This window comes from Tiliqua scincoides, chromosome 2 (genome assembly GCF_035046505.1).
Source record: "Tiliqua scincoides isolate rTilSci1 chromosome 2, rTilSci1.hap2, whole genome shotgun sequence".
Taxonomy (NCBI): domain Eukaryota; kingdom Metazoa; phylum Chordata; class Lepidosauria; order Squamata; family Scincidae; genus Tiliqua; species Tiliqua scincoides.
Window position 1 is genome coordinate 186,036,445 of NC_089822.1, and position 13,325 is coordinate 186,049,769.

A 13,325-nucleotide genomic window follows, 5' to 3' on the forward strand; every position below is an offset into this window, starting at 1 on the left:
TGAGACAAGGGGCCACCAAAATCAGTGGCGCAAATCCAAGCGGCCCGGGACTGCCCCGGGCCACCCAGGAACGGGTTAGGATTCAGCATAAGTGATGGATCCAGGCCTCGCCTCCAGCTCCCTGCCCACCTACCCCTGGGAATGCCTACTGCCTGGCCACCCCCACCATGAAACGCCTCCCTCCTGCCTTCTCCCCACCCCCCGAAAACCCAACATTGGCCAAGTTCGGCCGATGCAAACTTACTGGGTTCTGGGGCTTGCGTCAGCATGGGGAGGCTGGCACACATGTGTGCCAGTTTAGCGACCCTAAGAGTGGCGCAAAAGTGCTTTACGGCACTCATCGGCCAGCACAAGTGACTTGCACCGGCTGAGGTTGCCCTTAGGACTGTGCCCTGTAATGCAGATAAGTTCCAGGTGTTGTTTTTTTTTCATTTTTCATTTTCCTTGTTCGATTACTGTATTTTGCTTTGAACAAACCTACAAAATGCTCAAAGGTTCTGAATTTTGGAACTAGCCATAAGGCCAGTTTGCACATTTGCCTTCTTTCCTTCTGAAACCTGAAGACATCAATTGTCTTCTCATGCAATTAAATAGCTCAAAGACTAAAGGCAATTTCTTTTGTTCCTTCTTGACCAGGGAGATGCGTGTTCAGATTTCCACTAAGCTATGAACTTAGCTATGCCCTTATCAGAGAGGATGTTCCACTGAATTCAGTAGGGTTTACTTCTGCATTGACACGTACAGAATTGGGCTATAGGTGACTTTGGGCGAGACAGTATCTGTCAATTCAAGCACTGTCACAGGGATGCTTGTAAAAAGATGGCGAGAGGAGAACAAGGTACAATTCTTTGAGCTCCTTGGAAAAGCACAAGATTAAAAAAAAATGCAGTAAGTATATAAATACATAAATGTTGCTTTACTTATTTTGTCCAGTTTTTATTTTTAAAGAACAGAACTTGGGATGGGGAAGCTTTTTTAATGAGGTACTCATAAATATTGCTTAAAAAGTTTGTACTCTCCTGTGAGGGTCAGAAGTCTTTATGTATGTATCTGGACGGGGTGAGGTCCACCACCACTAGTGTACAAAATGCTCAGTCAAAACCTATGCAAATATTCTGTTTGAGATTTTGCTTACTTAATGGTTTTCAGGGCCCTGAAATCCATCTATATACCCATGTATTTTATGCATATATACTTTACACATGATAAACAAAAAAGGCCTAAACAGCTCTGATGTACTGGTTCAGTGCATCCAATTCCAAAAGTTGTATGACAATTGCTGAATCCCACATGGATCCTGCTTTCCAATTGGGAAACTGGAAGTAGTGGTGTTTTTTTTTTTTTGGCTGAAAGGGCCACTCTGAAGCCCGCAGAGGCAGAGAGCAGACGCACACAGCCTCTGCGGGTTTCAGAAAGCCCTCCGGAGGCAACCAGAGTGCAGCTCCAGTTGCCTTCAAAGGGTTCAGGTGGGGCCAATGGGAGCTTTAGTTATCTGCAAATTTGGCACTCCGGGGGGGGGGGGGGTCTGAGAATGGATCCCCTGCAGATACCAATGCCCCACCTGTATCAGACTTCATGCAATGTTAGTTAAGCTTATTCCCAGGTGGACAGAACTGCAGCCTATGGGATGTTTGGGGAAATTTTTTTAAACAGATCAGCAACTGCTTGGGAGGGTTAGGAGGGTTCTTCTTTATTTTAAATATTTTATGACTTAATTGTAAACTTTAAATTTACTTTTACTTAATTTGATTTTGTCATATGGGGATGTTAAAAATTTGCCTGCTTTATGATGTCACTTCCGCCCATGACATCACTTCCAGGTTAATGTCATCACTTCCAGTTGGTCCAGACAGGTTGTCATTCTAAAAAGCGGGTCCCAGTGCTAAAAGGTTTGAGAACTGCTGGTCTAACAGTGGCTCTCCAGGGTTTTGGATCAAGATCTCTCTCAGTCCTACTGAAAGATGCCAGGGATTGAAGCTGGAACCATCCTGCTCTTGCCTCCCCACTGGAAGCAGTCATCTTTGTCTTCAATTGATGATTGAGAGACCATTCCTAACCAATTCTGCTGCAAACATTCTGGAAGGCACGTTTGCGGGCACTAGCACCAGTGGAGCACCACTTGGCTGGTGCTGGGCTAGTGCTGGCAGAGCACCAGGACTCCTCCGCTCGGTGGTCACACAGTCCACCGGGCAGCAGAGGGGTAGGTGGAGGTGTATGGAGAGGCAGGGAGGAGGCATTTTGGGGTGGGGGGATGGAGGGAGGGAGGGGAGGAGGCGTGCAGGAGAGGAAGTGGAGCAAGAAGAAGGCAGGACCGGGGAAGTTTCGCTTCACCAGATCCTGAGCCTCCATGTCAGGCGGATGGCTCAAGATCCACTGTGGGGTTACTTGCTTTACCCGGGGGAAGGGGATGAAAGTCCCCATTTTCAGTGCTGCTGCAACCCCATGTGCCAGGCAGCTCAGAATTGGGTTGTGAGTCTCACTGGATTTGTGCTAATGGAATTTGTATACATGCTTCCACAGAAGTATGGGATACAGTGGAAACAGCAAACAACATTTTTTTTAAATGTGAGATGTGATGATTCAAATAAAATAACCAACCAACCAGTACTCACTTCTTAAAGATACACTATCAGAAGCAATGGTATTGCTGTGAATGGCATCCCTTCTTTGTAAATTGACTTCTGCTAACTTGGTACTTTGGTTCATCCATTCTTTAAATTCCAGTATGGGCATACAGCTACAATGCATTGTTACAGAATGTGCTTCATTCAGTTATCATGATTGCCTACTGAGCTATCAGTATGCAAAGGCTATAATAACTATACTTTATTCAAGTATATACACTTTTAGACTGAAATTCCACACATTCAGCTTTCCAGTAACAAAAGGTATCTGTTAAAAGCTAGTCTTCTAACAGGTGAACCTCACAAAGCATTCATTAGCTTGACAGCCGTATGTCAACTTTTAATGTGTCAGGTGAAGTTTCGCTGCAAAAAAAGGAAGCAGTCAGACAGATAACCTTAAAACAGGAGTGCTTAACGCACCTTCAAGTAAAATACAGCTTCGATACAATATGCAAAAGAGCAACTGCATTGGATTTTTATCAGCTTAGCATGCTGCAGGTCTCCTATTGAGACCTGATTTTTAAATAGCATTTATCCAGTTTCCAGACACCTCCTATAGGAACTTTACTTTACTTCTGAATGCGCATTAGTAAAAAAATGTTTGTTAAATCACACATCTATGAAGCTGGGGATTAAATGAACTCAAACAGGAGATGTTCAGTCTGTTTCTAAACCACTTAATTGAATCTGCAGCACTGAGGCATTTAGTATTCCCCAGCATTCGGAATTTCAATTTGCTCCACGTTTTCTTACACTGCACACCCAGTAAAAATTAGCATTTGTGCTGAATAGCTTTTAATCAACTCCTCTTAAATTTCTGGCTCCTTATCTTTAAAGGATATTTTTTTTAAAAAAATCCTTGCCACTACATGCCCACTTAATTCTGAGATCCAGTTCATATACTCAGTTTTCCTACATTTAGATCCCATTGTCCTCAGTCATGAACTAATCACATTAATCTATTCATCTCATCCCGGCCTAGTCCTTTTCTTTTTCAGACAGTCTTCCTGTGTTTCAAGAGGGTTCATTGATCTAGTAAGGTTTCCTGGTTGCATCCATTACATGGCTCAAGATACCACTAAATGGAGCTGCCTTTTAGTGAACATGGAAAACTAATTGCTTGGTCAATAATTACATTAATTATTTTATCTTTAAACTATCTGTGGTATATACAATAGCCAAATCGTTACATTCTCTTTGGTATTTCAAGGAAAGTTAAAATAAAAAGTGGTATTTCTCATACATTTTTTAGGAATTACAATGTAGGTGAGGGGGAATTTCAACTACAAGAATTACCATTTCCTGTTTTCCTAAACATCTTTTAAAAAAAAAAAAGAAAAGAAAAAAGAACACTGGAACAGGTGGTGCCTCCTTATGTTTCCTTTTCCAGACCACCTCCACCCCACCCCCCGCAGATATTGAAAACCACCGATAAGGAAATCTGTAGTTTTCAGGGCCCACCGGAACCCAAAATGCAACCAGACCCTTGCTCTGATTGTGTCCATAGTCATTCTGAGACTTGGAGAGGCCGAAAACTGGAAGCTGTCAAAAAAAGGGTCCGGGTGGCATTCTGAATCTCATGGAGGCCATGCATGGCCTCTCTGAGGCTCAGACAACCTCCCAGATTTGACCAAAATGAGTTTCTAGTCACATCCGGGAGGACTTCAGTGCGGCAATCTGAGGGTTTGGCATCTGCAGTGAAGCAAATCCACAGATGCTGAATCCATGGATAAAGAGGTTCACGGATAAAGAGGTCCCAGCTGCAATTGACAGTCAAACATTGGACTGAGACAAAAAAGTCATCACATTTTTGAAAAACGCAGAAATATAGGGATCGCCAAAGCAGTTATTTATATCGTGCTCTATTTTCATCTGTATTTCTTGATGCATGAAAGATTAGTAAACCACAAGCTTACAAAAATGGTGATCATGAGATTCTAATGCATTTTCATATGCTGAACTACACACCTGCTCCTCCTGGCTACTTACAACTCAGAACTGGAGGCCTTTTCTCTGCATCTTCTAAAGTTCCATTATCATTACCAAATGCTGGTTGACTATGCTTTGTTAAGCTAATTGCTTGCTAATGGTCAGAAAATGAGGGACTGATATGTCCTTGATGGATAGTCCAGGGTTTTACAATAAAATGTTAATGTACTTTGGTGGCTGGGCAATCTTTCTTTTAGAACAGTGAGAGGGGGCAGCCAAATAGTTTGGAGCCAGTTTTGAAGAAAGACTTCCAAGACAGGAACTGGCAAAATAAAAACAAAACAAAAAAAACCTTTTGAATGCAGGAGCTCAGTTTGGGAATCTGCACTTACAGCACAATTATAGACTTTTTTTTACTTAACTCTGCATAAGCCTTCTGACTGCCTATTGGTCTCCTCAGACCCATGCCAGCTATGGAGCTAGCATAAATCCAGGGCAAGGAAAGGGGTGGGAAAAATTGGGAATGAGGGGATAAAATTTTGGCAGAAACAGCTGCTGCTGACAGGATCTACCTCCTCTCTTCCCTTCCTGCCCTTCCCAACTCATTCAATTTCCATCTTCTCCCTGCTGAGGACATGTCCCCACAACCAATTACTGGCATTGGAACAGGCTGGGCTCTGTAACAGCAGGGGTGTGGACCTGCTCCCTTTTTGTAGTGGCAGAAACTGGTCTGCTAACAGCATGATTTTCGCGCTGTCGTTGGGCCATACAATAGCATATCAGGAGATGCGCTGTCATAAAAGGCCCATAGGATTGGGCCGTAAATGTTTCTGTCTGTTATTTAGGAATCCCTACCATTGCAGCTTCTATTCTCTGTCATAGAAGCCCACCTTCAAACCACGTTCCGTCTTGTACCTTATTCTCATTCTCTATGACTTGGGAAGATTTGACAAAAAGTTTTCAGTTCCATTCTTCCTTTCCTAAAGATCAAGCTGTTCTTTCCTGTCTTCCAGATTTGGTCAGTCTCTCTCTCTCTCTCTGAATGCCAGAATCTGTTAAACCCAACCAAGAGACGTGGGTTTCCTGAAATGTCATTTCCCCAGGTAGGCTCTGGTTATAGATAACCACACACATTTATTTATGGCACACACAGCAGTCAAGATTTCTGCACACCTATATACTTAGAAAGAATACAGATACCATTTACTAGGCAGTAACATATCACAGCTGGCTTACAACCATATGGAGAACAGGTTATCTGCAGCAGCATTCTATCTGAAAAGAATTTTACCAGGCATTTGCTGTCCCAGAGTTCTGAACAGGTGCAGATATTTGGTAAAATTCTTCTCAGCATGTGGACAATTTGGTAAAATTCTTCTCAGCATGTGGACAGTCAGGGGTCTCCAAACGTTTTGGCCAGAGGGCCGTATCAAATATATGGCAAGGTGTTGAGGGCCGGAAAAAAAATTTAAATATAAAATTTATATAAATAAATTAAAGATGGAACTTAGATGAGTGAATAAATGAATGAATGGGCTCATTTCATTCAAACTCTCTGGCCCTTAGAACACCCTCCAGATCCAACCAGAGCACAGTTCCAGTCAAGTTCGGCCAAGTGGGCCAGACGCTTTCAAGGGACAAGAGGCTGGCTGCAGACTGGATTGAGGCTGACCGCAGGCTGCATCTGGCCCCCGGGCCGGGGTTTGGAAACCCATGCTCTAGATGGCCAGTTCCCTGTGCATGCCCAGCGTGGTTATGAGCATCAGCATTCACCCAGTGGCAATCTTGTAATAAGAGAAAATTCAGTGTAAAACAACATTGGGGACCGATTCACACCTGTCTTTCTGCCATCGTACCATCGCACATGGGGTTTATACCATCACAGAGCCGGAAAAAGCAGACCTCAAGTATATGGTCATACTAGCCTAAGGATTGTACCATTTGGTTTTTCTGAACATCAGCACTGAAATCATCCTGTACTATAGTGCTTGAACTCACTCCCACATGAAAACAGTAGTTGATTTTGACAAATTACATCCTCTGCCATTTGAAGTCTATACTACCTCTGAATCGCATGTATAAATCAGAAGGTTTTTTTGTTTTGTTTTTAAATATTAGCTAACTTTGTAAAATCTTCCTTGCTCAGATGAAAGAATTCATCCCTCTGAGCAAATCAGGTACTTTTGCTTTTTGGACAACTGATACAATGATCTTTTACTTTTCCAGTTCATTTCAGTACTGTTTCTTGTGAAACATTATTGGGACACATGCATGGAAGAGAATGTACAAACTACCAGTACAGGGCTTACTAAGTTATTTGTTACACTCCTCCTCCTGTTGAATCTTGCACTTTTGACAGTGTCAGCACTTCAATCTGAGTAAGAACGAAGAGTCATACCAGAGATGTGATTCCAGGCTGCGATAAACCAATAGAAAACCAGATCAATTTTGCAAAAGCTCCTTCTTAAACAGCACAATCAATATCACAATAAAGTGATGCTATTTTAAAGAAAACTGCTTAGCTGGTGCCTCAAATGCATTTGGCACCCTCTAAAGAGGGAAATAAATTCAGAGCCTTGATAGCAACTACAGCCAAACATATTGCCACTTCTTCTGGTGAATCTACTCATTTATACAGAACAAGATGAGAGTAGCACTATTTTGGGTGCTTGGGCTGGTCTTTGTGATAAGATTGGGATACCAGAAGTCTAGTGCCTGATAATTCATAGGTAATGGGAGTCTGATGTGCTCCTTTGACCTTCTCAGCATTCTGAAATTACACCACTGGGCTCATTCATCTGCTTTTCAAGACATTTTTTCAGTGCTAGGAGAAGAAATGGAATGCCCAGTAAACAGAATACACAGAAAATGGTTTGTTCTCTCATATATATGAGCACACAGCTTGGATAATTTCAAGGGTGCTTGTTTAGGTAATCCTGCTAAACAGAGAGCATTCTCACAAATCCCTGTTGCCTGACTAATGCTCTACCAAGAGTTTATTACTGGAATTAAGAATACACAGATTCTGTGAATAGCAAGCACAAGCAAAACCTATGGTGCAGAATTCAAGATGTAGCGTACAAACCACTTGACATAATAGAAATATACAGCGGAAAGGGAGAGAAACATATGGGGTTTCCTCTCTCTCTCTCTCTCTCTCACTTCCTCTCAAGTCAACCAAGCAGTTGAAGTAGGAAGGAATTTTGGTGAGGAATGCTGCCAGAAACACTTTTATTCCATGGTAGTCTTCTTGGTATACAGGAGAGGGGGAGGAATAGAAGTGTAAGTGCATACTGTCTGGCAATCTAAGATGTCCCAACCCCAGTAGCTTGGTATGGTGGGGTGGGGGGCAGCTGGAGCAGGCCACCTTCATGACATTCCAGAGGTTTTCTGAGCTCTGTCTGGGGAGTGTGCAACACTCACTGCCCAAGTGCTCAGAGTGGTGACTGGAGCACTAAGTGGCCCTCCTGCTTGTCCCTGGCTCTGTATTGCTCCACATTGGAGCTATTCTGGAAGCAGGAGCATTGTGATGACATGGGGTGAGGTGATGGCATAATCACGTCACCGCTCCCTGGATGCCAGCTGCCCCTCAATGTTACTGTCCAATTTCACAGATAACACTAGTTGCACATTGGTAGTCATCTGTCCATGTGTTGTTGAGGATATTTTGTAATTAAATTTTGAGTTCAGAAAAGAGAGGGCAAAGACTACTATGCAACAGGTCCAGAAGAGAAATGGAAAAATATTCTTTTGACTTCATTCAGTCATGTTCACTTATGCGTACAAATACCAAGTGTGCGCTGTCAATGCTTCAATAATTACAAATTATTTTGTTAGGGATAACCTACACATCCTCCCTTCTGTTTTAATATTAGGTCCTTTAAGGAAACATCACTCCCTTTATCCCAGTTATCCATCTGAAAAATTATCACTGCCTGTGAGCTCTCTGATCTCAGGAAGGGATGAGAGAATTGCTTCATTCGATTCCTTCACTGTTCATCTGGTTTCCTCTGCCACATGTTCTACTCATCCTGAATTGTTGTTTAACTAGGATAACATCTACAATTAATTGGAGTTAACTTCAATTAACTGGAGTTGGAGCATGGATATTTTGTTGTAGTTTTCAACAAACTCTCCCTTTGTATTACTAATGTGCACATGTACATTAATAAAACACTATAAAACAGCAGTCTCAATATGATCATATATTAGTCTATCATGATTCTTTTTGCGCATCATTTATACTGAATGCACAAATACATTTCGGCACGTTATTTGGCACCATACAAAAAGAACCATGATAGAAAACTGTACAATCATACGTACATCAGTAAAACACTACAGAAAAAGAGCCTTGATGCAATCATACATACGACATGAAAATTGCTTTGTTGCATGTTTTATCAATTTGTACACACACAGAGGGAGGAGACATACCATATTTTTCGCTCTATAAGACGCACTTTTTCCCCCCAAAAAAGTGGGGGGAAAAGTGTGTGTGTCTTATGGAGCGAATACTGCAAAAAAATAAAATAAAATAAAATAAAATAAGACTCCGCCCCTGGCCCCGCCCCCTGCCCGCTCTGCTCGGCTCCGCTTCCCAGGAAAGCGTGGGTGGGGTGGCAGTCTTGCTGAGCAAGCCCGCGTGTCTACTCAGAAGTAAGTCTCAGAGTAACTGGGACTCACTCCCAGGAAAGGGGGGGGATGGCAGGCTCGCTGAGAAAGCCCACGTGTCTACTCAGAAGTAAGTCTCAGAGTCACTGGGGCTCACTCTCAGGAAAGTGTGGGTGGGATGGCAGTCTTGCTGAGCAAGCCCCTAGAGCAGGGGTGCTCATTATGTCGATTGAGAGCTACCAGTCGATCTCCAGGCGAAATGAGTCAATCGCGGGCTTCTCTCCTGTCCACGCATCCCTAGGAGTGAGCCCCTGGCAGGCTTGTGAGCCCAGGGAGCGAGCCTAGGGAGTGAGTCCAGGGAGCCCAGGGACTGAGATGGGCTCCTCCCTGGGAGAGGAGGCGCTGGCAGGCTTTTTTCCCGTCCACTCATCCCTGGGAGTGAGCCCCATTGGCTCTACTGGGGCTGACTTACCTTTCCCCTGCTTTTGCACTGGTGTGTATGGAGATCTGCACCCCCCCAACTTCCATCTGTTGGTTCTGTGTGCAAGGGGTTTTGCAATGGTCTTGCTGTGGTGCCTATACAGAGATCTTGCCTGCCCCACACTTTTCCCCTGCTTTTGCACTGCTATGTATGGAGATCTGCGCCCCCCCCACTTCCATCTGTTGGTTCTGTGTGCAAGGGGTTTTGCAATGGTCTTGCTGTGATGTCTATACAGAGATCTTACCTGCCCCACACTTTTCCCCTGCTTTTGCACTGGTATGTATGGAGATCTGCACCCCTCCCTCCACTTCCATCTGTTGGTTCTGTGTGCAAGGGGTTTTGCACTGGTCTTGCTGTGATGCCTATACAAAGATCTTACCTCCCCCACACCTTTCCCCTGTTTTTGCACTGGTCTGTATAGAGATCTGCTCCCCCCCCCCTTGTATTGGAATCCAGGAAGATCTGGTGAGGAGGTAGATGTGGTGTCAGCAGTGGCCCCTTTAAGGGTAAGGCCTGGGCATCCAGCAGAGTGTGCTGCACAGCTGCAGCCACTGGAAGGCAATAGGGCCCTCAGGGATATAAGGAGTACCAGAGGCAGAAAGGGTTTGTGGGTTTTGAAGGAGTGCAGGTTGGAGGTAGGGGAGGAGACTGACTGGGTTTATTGAATTTGGAATCTGACTGTGGATTGTGACTGGACTTGGATACCCTGGTGGATTTAACTGACCTACCTGGAACCTGACCTTGGACTGTAATTTGGCTTATTGACTCTGGGCTCTGATTTGGTAACTCTGAATGATGGGACTGATTTACTTGGCATCTGTGGACTGGAACTGGACTCATTTTTGCTTGCTGCACTGGTGAGTTGCACAAGGGGGACTGATCAGCCTTAAGCGGGCACGAGGCCCAGTGGATTGGAATTTGGCAGAACATCATTGTAGCAGAAAGATAATGTGATCCCCTATTTGTGTGCACCTGCTTTTGTGTCTAGCGATGATGAGTTCTTGGTGTTTCCAGGAAACTAGAGTGCTCAAACCTTTAAGTCTCTCCATTTGTTAATGACAGTGATAATGGTTCTTAATGCCACTGTTGACTGCTGTTCACTTTACATGGTTCAAATGTTATTCTGTTATAGTTTATTAAATATTTTATTACACTATTTGGTTCAGAATATTTTTTTTCTTGTTTTTCTCCTCTAAAAACTAGGTGCGTCTTATGGTCAGGTACATCTTATGGAGCGAAAAATACGGTAAGCTGCAACAAACTTCTCATGTACAGTGCTCTGTACAAGATCAAGAAAGGTCAGCTTTTAGATATTAGTTCAGAACTGGCCCTACTCAATTAAGTAGGCCCCACTTGGAGGATTGGTTCCAGACGGTGGTGCTGGTGGATGCGTGTTCGACATCCTGGCCCTTGAGGTGCGGGGTGCCACAGGGTTCAATTCTGTCCCCCATGCTATTTAACATCTACATGAAACCGCTGGGAGAGGTCATCGGGGGGTTTGGAGTGGGGTGCCATCAATATGCCGATGACACCCAGCTCTATCTCTCCTTTCCTCCAGACTCCAGGGTGGCGGTTGAGGGCCTGGAGCGCTGCCTGGAGGCAATGAGGATCTGGATGGGGGCTAACAAGCTGAAATTAAATCCGGATAAGACAGAGGCTCTCCTGGTTAGGAAATCCTCAATGCAGGTACTGGACTATCGGCTTGCGCTGAATGGGGTTGCACTCCCCCTGAAGGAGCAGGTCCACAGCTCGGGGGTCCACCTAGACTTGCAGCTACTCCTGGATTCCCAGGTGGTGGCTGTGACTAGGGGGGCCTTCGCTCAGCTTCAGCTGGTGTGCCAGCTGCGGCTGTACTTGGATCGTGCAGACCTGGCCACAGTGATCCATGCCACAGTGACATTGAGGTTAGATTATTGTAACGCGCTCTATGTGGGGCTGCCCTTGAAGACGGTTCGGAAACTGCAACTAGTGCAGAATGTGGCGGCCTGTGTAGTTACCGGAGATAGGCAGTTCAACTCTGTCAGTCCGCTTCTCCAGCGGCTGCATTGGCTGCCCATTCATTTCCGGGCCCAATTCAAGGTGCTGGTTTTGACCTTTAAAGCCCTATACTGCCCTGGGCCAGGGTATCTTAGAGATTGCCTACTCCCGTACAATCCGGCTCGTCCTCTTAGGTCATGAGAGAAGGCCTTTTTACAAGTGCTGTGGCCTAGGGAGGTACATGGGGCAGCGGCAAGAAATAGGGCCTTCTCAGTAGTGGCACCAATGCTATGGAATTGAGCCTTTTTGGCGAGCCCTGAAGACCCTTCTGTTTAAACAAGCCTTCTGAGTTCTCGGCCTTTTTAACATCTTTTCAACATCTTTTAATATTTTTTACAGGCCTGATTCTTTTATGATTTGCTGCTCTGTGCTCTTTTTACCTGACTGCTTTTTATCTGACTGCTGTTTTTATGATATGTGTTAATATGCTTTTATCTGTTTTAAATTATGTTTTTAATCTGTTTTAACCTGTTGTAAGCCGCCTTGAGTTCCTTTGGGGAGTAAGGCGGGGTAAAAATAAAGATTATTATTATTATTAAGGATGTGTGTACATATCCTAGCTTCTCTTTCTATTTCTTGGTTAGATTCTTCGATCGTGTTGTGGTTTAAAAGTAAGTTTAGAAATCCCTAAGTGACTGAGGAAACTCACATGGAAGTGGCGTATAAGTTCTGCTGCTGGAGTCCACTGAATTCAGCATTTTAAACATTGAGACAGAAGATTTATACAAGCCATAATGAGAAACTGTGCACAAATCTTCTTAGTATTCAAATTTGACATACTTTTATCTCCCAATTTAAACCAGTTGGAGATTATTGTTTATCCATAATGAAGTCGTTTGAGACTAGGAACATGTCGCCCTAACACAACAGGGTTCATGATATTTGATGGGAAATGACAGCAATTCATTACTTCCAACTCACTGAACACACCATTTCTTGGAGACTTTGCAATCTCTTCCTCTAACCATCTTCTATTCTTCCTGTGAACATGCCACCTCACTTCTTAGAGCTAGTTTTTCATACTTACCCCCATACTAAAATCCATACTCCATACTAAAATCTACTCAACATATTTTTATTTTGAACCCATTGTTGGCATTACTGCAATACACTGCCAGCACAATCCTATACCCTGCCTGACCTGGCACAGCCATCCCTAAATTGGCTCAGAGTTCCGCTAATGTTCCATAAGGCCTGTCTGTGTGAGCCAACAGCGTCAGTCCAACAGTCTGCCAGTGCTGGAGCAGCACTGGCCGGGACAAGTTAGATTGCACTGTGCAGCACAGGACCATGGGGAGAGTGGCAGGGAGATGGTGTGTCTGGACAAGGGGAGGGCAGGACATGGTCCAGATTTGTCCGGGGGGGGGGTGAGATCAGTGGAGGCCTCCTCTACTGTACCAAACTCTCTTCCTCAGTCAGATAGCCCTACACAGGGCTTCCTGAATTTGCGCTAGCTAATGGCTGGTGTGGATCTGAAAAGCCTCATGGGGTGGCTGGGTGTTACTTGGGGTAATATATCCCCTTACCCCAAGGACCTGCACTGGATACAGCACAGGACGTGTGGCCTGGCTGTGCCGACACAGGTTAGGACTGAGCAGTGTAATGAATGATTGCATTGCTTCTTCCCAAATGTCATATGT

The 13,325-nt window shown here is 44.4% G+C and overlaps 1 protein-coding gene across 4 annotated transcripts in view; it reads right to left on the reverse strand.

Annotated features, from left to right (window-relative positions):
- The window catches only part of FSTL4 (follistatin like 4), a 491,509-nt gene that overhangs the window by 289,513 nt on the left and 188,671 nt on the right, over positions 1 to 13,325 (reverse strand). The window lies entirely within an intron of this gene.